Below are 13,941 nucleotides of genomic sequence, written 5' to 3'. Positions count from 1 at the left end.
GTACACCGCGCTCTGCACACTTCGCCCTCCCCATCCCCAAAAAGTTCTTTAAAAGGTCGCTCCGGCAGTGCCCCGGACATCTCGCAGCCACCCGAGTGCCGCAAGCGGGGACTCGGGATGTGTACTTACGGCCCGGCAGGGTGCTGGGCTCCCAGGCATGATGCGGTAGGGACCGGTGGGCTTCAGGGAGAGAACGAGGAGAGATGCAAACTTGTTCCGGAAAAGGAATCAAAATGGCGTTTCTGGATGTGCAAAGTTCATCAACTCCGCAGTCACTTCCCCTCCTCCTCTTCTCCCATAGGGAGGGAGGTGGGCGAGGAGCTGGCGACCCCGTTGCCCCAGCCGTCTTCTCGGCCCCCGCCTCGGCCCCCCGCCCTGCTTCCTCGCCCGCACGCACGGAGACTCGCTCTCCCCCTCTCACCCTGATAAGTAGACACATCACGTGTTGCTCCTGCGAGTCTCCTGGGGACGTGTTACAGAGCTGCCGCAGCGGCCGCGGTGGCTTGAGCTGGGGGAGTCGGTAGGACCGCGGTACCCGGCTGTCCCAGTCGTCACCCCCGCCCCAATTTAAGGTAGGCAACCGCAGTTGCCACTATCTCAGGATGGATGGAGGTGGAGTCCCCACCAGACCCCACCAGCAGATCCAAATTTGCCCCCACGCCCTCCTAGGCGCCCGGGGCCAGGGGCGGGCCCGGCCGCCCGAGGGGAAGGGTCTCAGCGGCTGCAGCTGAGCGCAATTCCGATCCACCCAGCCCTCACTGGTGGACACTATCTCCGGCCACCGCGCCCCCTCCTCTCCAACCCCTCACAGCCAGTGGCTCTCAGCCCGCGGCTTTCCATCACTCTACAACACGGTTTGTTTCACTATTTTAACAGAGTCAGGGGAGAGGCAGAGATACGGAGAGAAGCTTGGGGGGACGCCCGGGAGGCCCGAGAGAGGGTACTGTGATGACGGTGGGCCCCCAGATCCGTCTCCGCTCCCCTGAATCTGAAAGCGGGGCCCCAACCTGCACAGTTCCTTCTGAAGTACGCGGTCCTCGCCCTGCATCCAGGTGGGGCGAGTAGAGGATGGGGCCGGAGATTAAAGAGCAGGCGCTTCACCCCGCCCCCAACCTCTTACAGTTTCTCTTCCAAGTTGGTCCTTCCCACCAGCGGAGCGACTGGAACTTGCTTCTCTTCTAACAAACGCAGGGTCCTAAACTTTTGTCACTTTGCCTTCTCACTTCCTACAAAAGATGCTTCGGCGGAGGCTGACAGCCCGAGAGGGGCCTAAGGATGGCGTCTACCTCCACCTTGTCCCCACCCCGAGAGGAATGGCTGTTGCTGTGTCATCCACGGCTCCCTTCAAGGCGTCAGGGAAGCCACATAAACTATCTCTTTCTCTCAGAGGGCTCCTGTTTCAACTCTGAAAAGCACAGGTCCTCCTGCGAGCCTCTCTCCATCCCTGGGGCTCCTGAAGCCACCACACTGCCTTGGCCCGAGTTATCACAGAACCCAGAGAAGCCAGGCCTCAGCTGTGCTTCCTCCATAAAGCAGCTGACATGTTTCCAACTAGTAAGCCAGTTTCTACTTAGGTTCCAAAGGGGGCTTGATCTCGGCCTTTGGATACATCTTCAGAAAGATAAGAATGATAGTTACCTTTCCACACACACACCCCAAAATTCTGAAGACAAAAAGCACAGAAAACAGGACTATAGAGTTATGCATTTGGGACCATTTAGTTGATGTTATACATGCAGAAAGCTGGCTACATGCTATTTAGTATGACCTTTGCCCTGACTCCACCCCATGGGCTCCTCTTGGATTGCTCGAGCACCCAAAAGTTGTAAAGCCCATTATAGACTTTAATTTGAAGTCTTCCTTCCAACGTTCTCTAGTTTGGAGGACTACAGACAGAAGTGTCCGTCTGGGGATAGAATGAACAAAATCAAGCCTGGCCAAGATAGAATTCTCTAGAACCGAAGAAAAACAGTTGGACCATTACCCCTAACTTGAGATAAGTAGGCTAAAGAACAGACAGGGAGGGAACTGATTCAGCTGGCTGTTTCTTTGACTTCCAGTCATTAAAAGTAAGTTTTCAGAACCTGTTGTATTTCCCAGAGTCTACTGTTTACTGAGCAAAACTCTATCTGGTGAAATTGTAGCAGTAGCATATTTTTCCTTTTTTTTTTTTCCTGACAAGGTCTTCAGGCCAGCATTGAACTTGCTACCTGAGGATAATCTTGAACTTGTGATTCCTGGTGCCACCATACCCTATTTATGAAGTGCTAGCATGGTCTCATGCCAGGCAAGTGCTCTGCCAGCCTTAGCAATTCCAATTTTGTTTTGTTTTGTTTTTGGAGACAGTCTCATTATATAGCTCTGGCTGTTCTGGAATTCACTTTGTAGACCAGGTTGGCCTCAAACTCACAGATACACTTACCTCTGCCTTCCAAGTGCTGGGATTAAAAGCATGCGCCATTACACCCACCTGGTTCCACTCTCCTAAGCCTCTCGAGACAGGGTTTCTCTGTGTTGCTTTGGAGCCAGTCCTGGAACTAGCTCTCATAGATCAGGCTGGCCTTGAACTCACAGAGATCTACCTGCCTCTGCCTCCTGAGTGCTGGGATTAAAGGCAGGCGTGTGCCACCACCGCCCGGCAGGAGTGTTATTTTCAAAAGTTGTTTTGGGGACTGGTCTGCAGAGGAGGCTGGCTTTTAAATAAACAGAATAGTTCATATGGTCACCATAGAAATTAGTGTTGTGGTTCCAATTTACAACCTGTTCAAACAAAGGAGATCAAGGATGGGCACTCTGATAATGTTACCTTACTTCTTGTCTCTTGGGCGACACAGGGGCTTTGTCGTTTGTCTTGATGTATTTTGTTTGACCCTGGCTCTTTCCTTGTAGACCAGCCTCAAACTCACCCTCCTTCTGCCTTCACTTCCCACTTGCTGTTGTGCTAGGTCACAAACAGAAGCGATATCAGAGTTGGAGTTTTACTTGCAGTTAGTTTATTCTATAAAATACTTTCAAATGTCCAAAGTTCTATGGATTCTCATGACAAATCACCATTTTTATACCACATGGATAATTCTTGTAACAAAAAAGTCACTTTGAATTTTTTTTTATTCTAATGAGGCATGGTGGCTCAATCCCAACACTGCAGAGGATTGCCATGAGTTCCAGGTCAGCCTTGACTATAATTATAGCATAAAACCCTATCTCTGGGCCCAGCAGTGGTGGTGCACGCCTTTAATCCCAGCATTTGGGAGGCAGAGGAAGGTGGATCTCTGTGAGTTTAAGGCCAGCCTGGTCTACAAGAGCTAATTCCAGGACAAGCACAAAGCTACACAGAGAAACCCTGTCTCGAAAAACCAAAAATAAATAAATAAATAAATAAATAAATAATAAACAAACAAAAAACCCATCTCACGCCAAAATAAAACACAATAGAGTACTAAAAAGAATTGAATTCTAGCCAGGCATGGGGGCACACATCTTTAATCCCAACACTCAGAAGGCAGAGGCAGGCAGATATCTTTGAGTTCAATCAAGGCCAGCCTGGTCTATAGGGAGAGTTCCAGGATTGCCAGGGCTGTTACACAGAAAAACAAAACAAAAAGAATTAGACTCTAATAGCCCTATACCACCCTCATTAATAAACTTGAAAGTCAACGTCCCTGTTTAAAGATTTGTTCAAATGTTGATATCGTTTCTACAATAAATATTTACCAAACACCCAATAAGTAAAGAAGAATCATGTTATCAAACCACGATGAGATGCTGCTTTACAGCCACTAAAATGGCACTCACCGAAAGGCCATAAGTAAATGCTGGCAAGGATGTTGGAGGGATGGGAAATGGTGCAGCCATTTTGAAATATAACTTGGCAGTCCTTTAAAACACACATAGTGGCCGGGTGGTGGTGGTGCACGCCTTTAATCCCAGCACTCGAGAGGCAGAGGCAGGCAGATCTCTGTGAGTTCAAGACCTACCTGGTCCACAAGAGCTAGTTTCAGGACAGATTCCAAAGCTACAGAGAGAAACCCTGTCTTGAGAAACATAAAAAAAAAAAAACCTAGTGACCATGTGAGCCAGTAATTCTACTCCTAAGTGTTAGACTAGAAATGACATATGCATTCAATCACAGATGTTCACTGCATCATCAGTCATAAGAGCTTAAAAAATATATAGAGGGGGCTGGTGAGATGACTCGGTGGTTCAATTCCCAGCATCCACATGGAAGCTCACAACTGTCTGTAACTCCAGTTTCAGGGGATCCGACACCTTCACACCAATGCACATAAAATAAAGTTAATTTTTTAAAAAAAAAAAAAAAAGTAAATAGAATTTGAAGGTTGTTGAGATGGATCAGCAGGTAAAGTCATTTGCTGGCCAGCCTGGTGACCTAAATTCAATCTGTCAAATTCCCACAGTGGAAGGAGAGAACCCACACCAAAATATTATCCTCTGGCTTCCACTTGTGTACCCAAGTACATGCACCCATGCCTGCACATATGTAAACACACACACACACACACACAAAATGGAAGTTAGCTACAGAGAATCACCAGCCAGTTAAGAGATAAAAATTGGGAATAAAACTGATAAATTAGGCCAATCATGGTGGTGTACATTGTTAATCCCATTACTGGAAAGACAGAGTGAGGAGTATTACTACAATTTCCAAGCTAGCCAGGGCTATCTATATAGACCCTATCTTAGAACAACAAAAATGTGAGGATTGAGACATGGCCTAGGGTTTAAGAGCACTTGCTGCTCTTCCAGAGGACCAGATTTCAGTTCCCAATGCCTACATCAGGTAGCTCATAACTGTTGATAAATCTAGCTCCAGAGATCTGATACCCTCTTCTGGTTTCTGAGGGTACCAGCCATGCCCAGAACACACACACACAAACACAAAGCCAAAATTAGCACCAAAAGGGCAATCAATTGAAGCCATATAGAGAGAGTATGAAGCATATATATTATATAGCAAAACCAGTACACATAAAAACAGTATTGTAAGCTGGGCAGTAGTGGCACACACCGTTAATCCCAGTACTTGGGAGGCAGAGGCAGGTGAATCTCTGTGAGTTCAAGGCCAGTCTGGTCTATAAGAGCTAGTTCCAGGACTGGCTCCAAAGCAACAGAGAGGAAAAAATAATAATAAAAAAAATCAATCAAACAAACAAAAAAGCAGTATTGTAGCAAATTATAGGCCTTTTCCTAAAATTGGTAAAGGTTTTAGGATGGATGTATTAAAAGATGAGCAGGAATTGACAGGTGCTGGGACATAGTTAAATATGTGAGATTACACAGAATTTTTCTGTATCACCCACGAAACATCTTGAGTACCCAAGACAAAGAGCAGAGAGACTCTCTTAGAGAAAAAGCTGTCAGAAAACATCCTGTAGCCGTGGGGAGGTTGGGAAGTAGAAGTAAAGAAATCAGGACCAAGCTAACACCTGAGGTAAAATAAGAGAATAATAAAAGTAAGAAAGTCTGGAGCTGGGAGTCTATTTGAGGTAGAAGGTAGCAGAGTACCTGACACTAAGACTTGAGGTGGAAATAAAGGGGAAAGGGGGCTGTGCCTCTGAAGAAAGGATGTGGACACTGGAGAAGGCTCCCTGGGTGAGGTGACACAGTCTGCTGCGTCTCATGAGCCGTGTAGGTGTCTCCCAGGCAGAGAGGAGGAGGTAGTGCACACCAGACAGAGAAGTCTGGGAGCAGCCAGCACAAGGGCACAGAGGCACACCACAAGGTCAGTCTCCTGAACTGCAAACACCTCCCTCAGTGACAGCAGCTGGGGAGGGAAGAGGGGGAGGCAGCGAGAGATGGGGCTGGAGCAGCGGCCAGGGGGGGGCTTCTGCAAACCTCTAAGCAAACTTGGACTTCATCCAGGATAGAGCTCGCAGAAGAGGGCGGCCAGCTTCCTTCATGGTGCTGTGGAGAACGGTCTGGAAGATGACAAAAAGAGACAGGAATACTCATTAGGAGTTAGTCGAAGAGTTCACTTCAGAAAGAGTAAAAATCCGGGTGCTGCTGCTGAGGTAGAGGGGAGAAAACTGATTTAAGATATGAGGTCACAAGCTGGGCATGGTGGCACATGCCTGGAATCCTAGACCTCAGCAACAGGTCTTGTGAATTCAAGGGAGGGATCTATAGTGAAACCCTGTCTCAAGAAAGAGGGGAAAAAAATGGGCCATGAAATGAAGAGAAACTTATCAATTGACCATGGGAGAAAGAAAGTGAAAGAGGCTATAAAGCATTAATCAAAAAGTATGGTATAAAACAAGAAAGGTCACTAAGCGGTGTTAGCCTGGCCGATGTCCGTGTAGGACGTCTGTGCAGGAATGAAAAGGACTGGAGGAAAGGGGGAGGAGATAAAATCTGTTAGTTTTGGGCCCTTGCTTGTGACTTACAGAGATGGGGAGCCAGCTCACTAGTGCCATGAATTGTGGGGAGAAGATGCAAGATAGATCAGGGGGAGCTGGGTCCAGCTTAAAGGTCTGAAGAGACAATGGACAATAAGAGGCCAACAGGCTAAACCCAGGGAAATGCTTGCAATTAGGAGGAGAAGGAAGTGGGAGTGATGGGGGGGGCCTCTCGTTTTCCTCTGAAGCAGATCAGCCGAGGAAGTGGCCGCTTCTAAGGGAAGAGGCGGCCAACCCTAAAACAGAGCCATCTAGGCTAGTGACCGGGAAAAGGCAAGCTCTGTGAAACCAGGCCGATGAGAGCGTGGAAGGCAAGAAGGCCTAGGAAGTAAGGGGTTAAAGAAGAAGAGGAAGTGAAGGCTGTGAGCTCGGCTGAGAAGGAAGAGAAAGGAAAAGGGCACAGTGAAGATAGCAGCTACCGCTTACTGGACACTGGCTGTGCCGGGTGGGCGCTGGTCCAAGGGTGAGCTTCTAGCTAAGATCTTGCTTCAGCCCCTCCACATGCTGGTCAGGTAGGTGCCATGACTGTGCCCTTCTACAGCTGAGACTGGGACATTACTTGAGTGCTCAATATCAAAGAACTGGTAATAGACCTGCGATGCAGATCACACATCTGACCCCAGGGGCCCTACCTTCCTCACTACCGCCATTGTCAGCCAACTCTGAATGAAATCCATTACTGATTCTCTTAAAAGTCTTTTTGTTGTTTTGAATAACCTCAATAAAATACAGTTGACTGGAGTTGTGCAGAAGAGTTGTTACTGTGTGTGCAGTTAAGAATTTTACTGGGGTTGGGGAGGAGGCAGGGTCTACATAGTAAGTTCCAGGCCAGTCAGAGCTACACAGTGAGACCCTGTCTTTTAAAAAGAATTTAATCAGAAAGATAAGATGGTACACATTTTTAATTTGAGTAGTTTTGTTTATAATTGTTATTCCCTCACATAGCATGAGGTACAAACCTCTTTCTGTCCTGCAAGTATTGTATACTGTATGTGCAGAATAATGCTGAAGCCTTAGCTGGACTTATTATGGATTTCAATACACCTGCAGAGAGACTAGAGATAACACCTGGGGAGAACCAACATTCTTTTATTGTTGTTTTGTTTTGTTTTTTGAGACAGGGTTTCTCTATGTAGCCCTAGCTGCCATGGAACTCACTCTGTAGACCATGCTGGCCTCGAACTCAGAGACCTTTCTGCCTCTGCTTCCATTTCCCAAGCGTTGGGATTAAAGGCTTGTACCACCACCATCACCAGCAGCAGCCTAGAATCCACATTCCTAAACATTCACACCAATGCTTTTAAACAGGCAGTTCTGCTCTACAAGAGGTGTTCAGCAACATCTCCACATTCTGGCCTATCACAAATGGAAAGAAAGGTACTTTAGGCCCCTAATCAACAGAGGCCAGGCATGCTGCTTAGTCTATTGCCGTGCACAGAACAAGCCCCACGGGAGAGAATTCTCTGGCCTCGAGTGTTGATAGTGCCATGGTGGAAGAGCTCTCCAGGAGGATCAGTGTGAAAGGGGTATGGCGTGGATAAGCCTCTCAGATGCCTGATGTCCAAAGAAAAGGAATTTACACCAGAAAGGGAGGGAACACAGCTATCGGGAGCAGAAAGCAACTGCTTTGGAAGGAAGGAGCACACACCTGCATCTGTGACAGAGAAGAAAATGTCCCGAGTTCAGCCTTGGGATGATTTAGCCCTGAGGCTAAAAAGCAATGACAGGACATTGTGCCTGGTGCCTACGGAAGTCAGAGAGGGCATCCGACCTGATGGAGCCGCAGTTACAGATGGCTGGGCGCTACCACTTGGGTTCTGGGGTTTGAATGTGGGTCCTCTGCAAAAACAAGGGCTCTTAACCACCCAAGTCATCTCTCTAGCCCCACAATGATAAATCATCTCCTAACAAAGGAGAGGGAGGATGAATTGTAGGGACACAGAAGACATATTGGTGGGGGAAAGGGAGCATGCTGGGAGAGCTAGTAACTGATGGCCTTGAATGCGTAAAACACCAGTACAGAAGGCCAAGAAAGAGGCAACAGGCTGAGGCTAACACAACCCATCGTCATAACTCTTGAGTTTCCCTCCAAGGCCTTCATGCCAGAAGGAAGCAGGGTGACAAGAGGACCCTCTTGGGGGCTGGAGATCTGGCTCAGAGGTTAAGAGCACTGGCTGCTCTTCCATAGGGAGTGAAGACAAAGAGAGTAAGCCTGGCTAGCTCAGAGAGCTAGGAGAGCAAGCAAGATGAGGTCAAGCAGGAACCAGGCAGGGGGTTCTCTGGGAAGGAGAACCCAAGGATGGATGCTGGTGAGATGGAGACGTCTGAGTTGAGGAACTGGAGCAGATATGAAGTAAATCCAGAGCGGCAGGGACCAGAGAGAGAGCTCAACAGCAAGAGCACTGTGTTAATGATGCTCTTCCAGAGGACCTGGGTTTGATTCCTAGTACAACCCCATGACGGCTCACATCCATCTGTAACCAGTTCCAGGGGATCTGACACCCTGTTCTGACCTCTGCTAGTACCAGGCATAACTGTGGTGCACATCCATGCATGTTGGGAAAACAGTCCTACACATAAAGTGACGTAAGGCTAGGCAGTGGTGGTGCACGCCTTCAATCCCAGCACTTGGGAGGCAAAGACAGGTGGATCTGTGAGTCTGAGGCCAGCCTGGTCTACAGAGCGAGTTCCAGGACAGGCGCCAAAGCTACAGAGAAACCCTGTCTCAAAAAATGAATGAGTGAATGAATGGATGAATGGATGGATGGATGAATAAAGTACGTAAGTAAGATTTAGAAAAAGAGAAACGAATCAGACACAGATCAATCATTGGGGATGGACAGACAATGATGGAGGGGTTGGGGTTGAGATGAAAAATATAAAATAGCTGCTTAGGCTTTTGTGGGGGCAATGGACAGTAGCACTCAGAAGATTAGAAGGGGAATATATAAATATCAGAGGAAGAGTTGGCGGGGATGGGGTGGTGCATGCCTTTAATCCCAGCACTCGGGAGGCAGAGGCAGGCAGATCTCTGTGAGTTCGAGGCAAGTCTGGTCTACAAGAGCTAGTTCCAGGACAGACACCAAAGCTACAGAGAAACCCTGTTTCGAAAAAAACATAAATAAATAAATAAATAAATAAATAAATAAATAAATAAATATCAGAGGAAGTACAGTGGGCTCAGCTGTGCCCCCCCCCCGCCACATTCACTTCTAAGTCTTAACTTGAAATGCCTCAGAAAGAAACTGTATTTGATCTTTCAAGTGATTACTGATGTAAGATGGAAACATTATGGTGGATCCTGATCCAATCTGACTGGTGACATTATAATGAAAGAGAGAGAGAGAGAGAGAGAGAGAGAGAGAGAGAGAGAGAGAGATTATTGACACAGGAAGGAGACAAGAAGGCGGACTTCTTCAAGTCACAGAGGATACTGTGATCTAGCTATTTCTCCCCTCCCAAATGTATGCTAAAACTTAATCTCCAAAGTGCAATGTTGATAGGTTTATAGATCTTGGAGATGGAGCCTTTGGAAGCAAATAGGATTAAAGGAGGTCATGGAGGTAAGGATGGAGGTCATGGATATTTGCTTTGTTTTCCTGAGATAGAAACTGTGCAGCTCAGGCTGGCCTCTGGCCTGCAGTGCTTCCTCTGCCTCTTTCGTGCTAGAATAATAGAGGAACACTACCTTGTCTTGCTGGATTATAGCTTTGTAAAAAAAAAAAATGGAGGGGGGAGATAAAAGGGATAAGGGATATAGCTCAGTTGGTAGAATTCTTTTTTGTTGTTGTTGTTTTGTTTTTCTTTTCTTTTTAAAAAATATTTATTTATTATGTATACAGTATCTGTCTGCGTGTATGCCTGCAGGCCTGAAGAGGGCACCAGGCCTCACTACAGATGGTTGTGAGCCACCATGTGGTTGCTGGGAATTGAACTCAGGACCTTTGGAAGAGCAGGCAAAATGCTCTTAACCACTGAGCCATCTCTCCAGCCCCATGTTGGTAGAATTTTTGCTTAGGATTCATGAAGCTCTGTGTCGACACAATCTGTAATCCCAGCACTCGGGAGGCAGAGGCAGGAGAGTACAAAACCTGAGGGCCTCCTGTATGACAGTGGGTTTAAGGGAGCCACGTCAGCCAGCTTGTTTACTGTGTCCTATGGGATGCCGCCACCCCACCCCCTCAATGTGTTATGATGCAGCACGTGGGGCCTCACCAAATGCTGAGCAGATGCCTGGGCCATGTGCTTGGACCTCTAGTGCCAGAAGCTAGATAAACCTCTCTTTACGTTCGTTTGAGCTGGGTGGTGGTGGCACACACCTCTGATCCCAGCAGACGGCCCTCGCCGTCCTGGGACTTACTCTGTAGAGCAGCTTGGCCTGGAACTCAAAGAGAGCCACCAGCCTCTGCTTCCTGAGTGCTGGGATTCAATGAGTGTGCCACTACCACCCGGTTAGGAACTGATTTCTGAGTGAGAGGTTCCATGGATGAAGCCTCTCTTGAAAGAAGGGATTTGCATACTCTTTTATTCCCCCTGGAACTCACTCTGTAGACTAGGCTGGCCTCGAACTCACAGAGATCCATCTGCCTCCCGAGTAAAGGTATGTGCCACTACTGCCCCGCAGGATTTGCATACTTTTGACATGCTATACGTGGTAAAGTGTACAGAGCTGGGACCAACCTGGAGGAGGAGGGTAAGGGGAGCTGGAAAGAGGTAAGTGATTGGAGAAAGGGTTTGCCTAGGAGTAGAAAATGGAGCAGAAGGTTGGACAGGTCTAAGATGTCATTTGCAGTTTCAAAATTTCCTTAACAACACTCCCTTAAAGAGTCTCAGACAAGAAGTAGAAAGTAGCTGGCAGAAGGGGCACTAAAGAGGTGGATCTTTGGGAGTCTCAGATCAGCCTGGTCTACATATGAATTCCAGGCCAGCCTGAGCTACATAATGACGATAGAAAGAGAGAGAGAGAGAGAGAGAGAGAGAGAGAGAGAGAGAGAGAGAGAGAGAGAAAGGGAGGAGGAAAGAAGGCAGGAGTGGGCTACTGAGAACACTTTAATACCCCTTGCTTATTACTCTAAGCAAAGACTGTTCCTCAACTAGTCCATCATCCCTCTAGCTACACAGATGACTTGAGGAATGCATTGTTTCTGGTAGCTGAAGATTTATCATTTTAAGTAGAAGTCACTTTTTGCCCCCTCCCAGCCCCGAAATGCACTGTGTATGGCTTTGGCTTTGCTTTGTTTTCTAAAACACCAGAAAACTAATATATGACCACAATGATACGATCATAAATGTCTATGCTGATAACTCTCATTCAATAGCCTTTGCTGCCTTTGTTGCTTGGTGTCAAGGGTTCAACCCAACCCTCGTGCACACCAGGCACATGTGTGTCTCCCAGGCCCCGTGCCAGTGTTTTGTAAACAACATTTTAGCACAGGCTGCAGGTGGCCCCATCCTGAAGACACTGTTCGTCTTTAGGTGTCCCATAGCTACTGGCCAGCACTCCCCAGGCTGCCACAGTCCCTTCCAACTGAAGCGCTTGTCTGCTTTTTGTTGCTTCTCCTCCTCACTATCTGGCTGACCCTTGTCACTTCTTTCTGAACTCTGTGTGCCTGCCAATAGCAACCTGCTCTTCCCCTTTGAATTGATCTGCTCTAATCTGCAGCGGTTAGGAAACTGGATAACCAAGGTTGTTAGAAATGTGTCAAAAGTAAGCCGGAGAACCAACTCCTTTTGCTGTCTGCAGCCAAGTTGACTTCCCCGTTCTCAGCTGCCATCGTCTTACTTTTGGCAGCGCTGGAGATGGAACCCGGCGCCTCACCCATGCCAGGCAAGGGCTCTACCACCGAGTTACACGTCCCACCAACCTGGTGGGCTTTAGACTGATGTGTTGTTAGCACGCGTCTACATGACAAATGTTTCAGATGTATAAATATACAAGATTTCATGAGATGTTACACAACTCTTCTGAGCCCATCCTCCCTCCGTAATGCAAGTTCACCGCTTCCCACAAGTTTTCAGTCCTTCCTTTTCAGGACTCTGAAAGGGTCAGCCATTCCGACAAGATGAACAACAAACAAACAAACAAAGGCCTTGCCCTCCTTATCAAATGAAAATCTTTCTTAGTCCAGAAGACTTGCACTTAAAAGTTCACGTTTCTTTCTAGGGTGGAGCTCTTCATTTACAAGGCAAGGTACAGGTAAACAAAGCACAGACTTCCTCAAGTGAGCAGTGTGCACATCTATCCTTTTTGGTCTTCCCAATGCTAAGGTTTGACCCCCTGACCTTACATTCCCCAGGCCAGTGCCTTACCACAGAGCTACATTCCCAGTCCTGAGTGTGTGTCTTTACAACTTCAACCGAACGGTGGTCAGAACCAGAACAAGAAGCTTTAGCCTCAGCTTCAAAGGATGCTGGGTAAAGGATTTACTACTACAGACTGATAGCCCTTGACTATTGTCATGGCTCTGCCCAGACTGCCTGGTCATCCTACTCACAGAATGGATTCTCGTGTTCCTCAGTCAAAAGGTCAGACTAAGAGTTTTCAGTTGTGAGAGGTGCTGGAGATGTCACAGGAAAGTCACAATACCAAGTGGCTATGAAAAACCCTGTCCAGTTATCAGCATTGACAGTAGCCATATATGAATCCCCTCGGGGTAAAGACTTCCCTCTCATAGGAAACAGAAACACGTTCTGGAGCTTGGGTGTCGCTGCACAGTGAAACCCGTGGTATCAGAATGAGTCTGACTTCTAGAAGGATGTGGTGGCCTGAGCCATGTCACCACTTCGTCATGTGCCCGCCTCCGAACACAGCGGCGTCTTTCTGTTTATGAGGGGAAAGCCCGCTCTGTAGCCCAGGCTGGCCTGGAATGTGCCTCAGCTTCCCCAGGACGGAGATTACAAGTCACGTGCCACCGTGCCTGCTTTCAGTGGAGGGGATTGAGTCGTGGACTCTGTGTACGTTAGGCAGCAAGCACTCTGTCGACTAACCTAAATGTGTCAGCCCAGCGAGAGCCTTTAACGGATGGAGAATGGCATGAAGCAAAACTAAAGTCTTTGCACGGCTGAAGATACTTGGCATCCGTTTGCTGCTTCACTGAAGAAGCTACCGATGGATGTGCTGCAGGTCTACGCTCTACATGCAGCAGGAAACTGGGACCCATTCAGTGGCTCTTATGGCCTGAAGGCTTGTTATGTATAAAACAACAAATGCCATTTAAAAAGACAAAAAAAAATTAAACAAACCTAAACAAAACTTTTAAAATCATATCACCACTGGGGGATAGTGGCGCACGCCTTTAATGCCAGCACTCAGGAGACAGAGTTCAAGCTCTTGGCCATCCTGGTCCACACAGCAAGTTCCAGGGAACTACACAGAGAAACCCTGTCTCGAAAGAAAAAAAAAAAACCAAGCAAACAAACAAATCCAAACCTATATTTCCTCAGAGAGCTCTCTTAAAATAAAGCCAGCAGACTGGCGGCAGAGTTCACCAGCAAAGCACCAGCCAGCCTGTGAGGCCGTGAT

At 47.6% G+C, this 13,941-nt stretch overlaps 1 protein-coding gene across 5 annotated transcripts in view; it reads right to left on the bottom strand.

Annotated features, from left to right (window-relative positions):
• The window catches only part of Rreb1 (ras responsive element binding protein 1), a 131,195-nt gene extending 125,224 nt beyond the window's left edge, over positions 1-5,971 (bottom strand). For 2 of the 5 annotated variants that reach the window (XM_087896538.1, XM_087896542.1), the window contains exon 1: positions 130-357. The gene's annotated coding sequence lies outside the window, so the exon portion shown is untranslated. Of the gene's footprint in view, positions 1-129; positions 358-421; positions 582-1,007; positions 1,029-5,859 lie in introns of those variants that run through there. The other 3 variants (XM_048425577.3, XM_085699395.2, XM_087896540.1) reach the window with 3 other exon arrangements.
• Positions 5,972-13,941: the final 7,970 nt, after the last annotated feature.

The sequence above is a fragment of the Myodes glareolus genome, chromosome 14, assembly GCF_982192425.1.
Source record: "Myodes glareolus chromosome 14, mMyoGla1.1, whole genome shotgun sequence".
In the NCBI taxonomy this organism is placed as follows: Eukaryota; Metazoa; Chordata; class Mammalia; order Rodentia; family Cricetidae; genus Myodes; species Myodes glareolus.
The sequence above is the reverse complement of the archived record's forward strand: the minus strand, read 5'-3'. Positions and strand labels throughout refer to the sequence as shown.